This window comes from Dromaius novaehollandiae, chromosome 20 (assembly GCF_036370855.1).
Source record: "Dromaius novaehollandiae isolate bDroNov1 chromosome 20, bDroNov1.hap1, whole genome shotgun sequence".
NCBI lineage: Eukaryota > Metazoa > Chordata > Aves > Casuariiformes > Dromaiidae > Dromaius > Dromaius novaehollandiae.
The window spans coordinates 947,314-950,145 of record NC_088117.1 but is presented as its reverse complement, the minus strand read 5'-3'; the positions used below and the strand labels follow the sequence as shown (position 1 = coordinate 950,145).

The following is a 2,832-nucleotide window of genomic DNA, read 5'->3' as shown; positions in this document are numbered from 1 at the left end:
GAGAGGTTCCCATGCAATTGTCTCGTCTCCTCACCCGTACAGCAGGTGTTGCTGCCTGTATTGGTTATCTGGAAGATTTTGTGCGCTTTGATTTTTCTCTACAAAGGACACATTGGGCTAGTGAGCAGGTGCCCACCCCGAAATGCCAGGTTTTGTTTCTGAGCTTTTTACTGAAGCCTTTTGAAAAGGATTGCCTCCTGAAGATACCATGCGGAAGTGATGAGGATCAGTTCCTTCTGATCAAGCTGTCTGGCTTTCTTTCCAAAGAGAATCATCAGGAGACCCTGGAGAAGGAGACCTTTCCGGCAGGAGGCAGTCACAGCCTGCCAGCCTCTGATGAAGAGAGAGAGGCAACTCAAGCAACAGGCATGCCAGGTACTTGCTGTCCATTGTCATCCGCTGTAGGAAATCAAAAGCCCTGTGTGTCTGCAGGCTCTTCCCTTGGGGCCTGCTACTGCACAGCATGTCAGCGGCCAAATGTTAAAGTCTTAGGGCATTGGAAGTGTTCTAAAGCAAGCCAGGAGCGGCTTTCTGAAGATGTTTTTTGCCTCTGGTGTGTGGAGATGATTGCAATTAGTGTGCCAGACATGTGCATATAAACCTTTGTGGGTCCTATGAGATAGCCTCACTTCCCACACCATGCAGCTCCCTGGGATTTCGGAGCTTTGCCGTTTGGGGAAGGAGGCAGTTTTAACCACATTGAGCGCAAGTTAGGAAACACGACTCTTAATCGACTAGACCTCCTGCCCCACCTGCATCTCAGAACTTGCAGGGAGTCCCCAGAGGCCCTAGGCACAAAAGGAGTACCAAGTGGGATCCCTGCTGTGAAAGGAGGTCCTAAATGATGCCCTGATTCACAGGCCGGGCAGGGGTTTGGAGGGAACCTCATGCCTCCTTCTGCATGCTGTGTGCCTGAGCAGTGCTGAGGCTTTACCTCTCTCTGATTCTTGACAGCGCTTCCAAGTGTGTCACAGCCCGGAGAAGCCCTGCACGACAGGAAATACGCCTTTTTTCCAAAGCACCGAGGTACTGAGCAGTCTTGCAGGGATGCCTAAGTGAGAGAGGAGTCCTGAAGACTGGGAGCATACGAGTGGTGTTTGGAAGACCAGAGGGCGAAGGAAGGGGAGGTGGTGCCTGTGCTGGAGAAAAGGCAAAGGGAGAGAGCCAGGTTCAGGTGTCGTCTTTGCCGCAGGCTGCCGCAGAGGTGCCCACCCTGGCTGCTGGGCTGAGCAGCGCAGCCAGCACCCACCATTTCGGTTGGAGCCGGGACGTGGTGTAGCCCGGAATAGCAGTGTCACTGGCTATGGAAGCAGGAGCCCAAGAGAGCCGGACTCTTTTCCCTTGGGGCAAGTGTGCTGACCTGGGAGGGAAGAGTCAGGGTGGCACTCCCTGGACCCGGGATGGCTTTTGTCCACGTCGCTCAGAGGAGTTACTGGTAAACCAGATGAGCACCCCTGTGTGCTCTCCTTCTGGCCTGATGAGTTTTGTTCAGTGGGCTGACTTGTCTCAAAGTGTCAAGAGGATGCCTCCGTGAAACAGCCCTTTTGAGCCTCAGAAGGGCGAGGGAGCACCAAAGGGATTGTGGGATGTGAAGGATTGCCAGAAAGGGAGAGCAAACCCCTCCAATTGGGAAACCTGGATTATGGCCATCCCAGAAGGTAAACAAGGCTGAGAGGCTAAAGAGAGACTCCAAAGCGTGCTGATTTGCAATGACCTGGGGACTTTGCTGCTACTGAAACCAAGCAAGTGTTGCCGTCCCCGAGATTTCCCTCCTTCAGAGATGCTAAGAAAGGGAAAAAGAAAATTTCCTGGGAATGTCAAACAGACTGTGAGATTATCAGCAGTGCAGAACACAGTAACATATGGCCTTGTGTAATTTCCTCCAGGTTTGGCTAGTGGGAGAAGTGCAGCTGCCGCAGAGCCAAAAGACATACGAAAGCATTGCACGGTACGCACTGCAACGGTCTTGGGTATCCTCTTGGCTGGAGCAGCGTTGTGTTGCCTAGTTATTTGGCTGATGAGGAGGAGGAAACGGTGAGTTCACTGTTTTTTTCCCCAAAATTCTGTATTAGACAGCTGCTATTAGTAAGGAAGAGTTTACAGATGTAGTCTTCTGGAGGGCAAAGTTAGCTGCTGACAGTACTCTGTTGAGATTTCTGGTGTAAGAATTTCTATTTGAGCCCTTAGTTCATAGCAATGAGTATTCTTTTCTGAAAGCCATTCTTACTGTTGCCAGTATTACCTAATACTGACACTGTTGCTAAAAGAGAAGACCCAGCCATAGACGAAGGCAAAGCCAAGTCAGGAAGAGAAACAAAGAAGGGCGAGATTGCCATAGCAAGTAAGAACTGCAGTAGCTACAGTCCACTCTGAGGGAATTTGGGAAGAGAAATCACCTTGTTATCTAATGCCATTAATTCCAAATGTGCTCCTCAGCCTAGCTGTCGGAGCAACTCAGGTGATGGTGATGACTTCTTCCCAGCTCTAGGCATGGCTCTGGGAAAGGACGCTGTAACATCTGAACCTGGACACTCCCAACGAGTGTGTTTTCAGTGCGGGCAGTGATTTTGTACTTTGGATACATATTGCAAAGAGCGTGTTAAGGGCATTCATGGCAGAAGAAGTTGTGATCTTGTTTCCTCGAGGATCCCCTGAGTAGTCGCTGTCAGTCAAATACTATAAGTTGAGTGTTGGTCTTTGTCAGGCACACTGCGAAGTGAGACTCTGCAGCTCTCCTAGATTCTGGCAGACTGTGCACGTACTTCAGTGTCTGCTGTTTCTCAAACGTAGATCCCCTTCCCAGCATGTGCAGAGAAGGCAGGTCAATGTGGT

At 50.6% G+C, this 2,832-nt stretch overlaps 1 long non-coding RNA gene across 1 annotated transcript; it reads left to right on the top strand.

Annotated features, from left to right (window-relative positions):
• Nucleotides 1–272: 272 nt before the first annotated feature.
• LOC135330403 (uncharacterized) lies at nucleotides 273–1,949 on the top strand. Its single transcript, XR_010392446.1, has 3 exons — nucleotides 273–375; nucleotides 955–1,026; nucleotides 1,887–1,949. It is a non-coding gene; the product is annotated as an uncharacterized LOC135330403 (long non-coding RNA).
• Nucleotides 1,950–2,832: the final 883 nt, after the last annotated feature.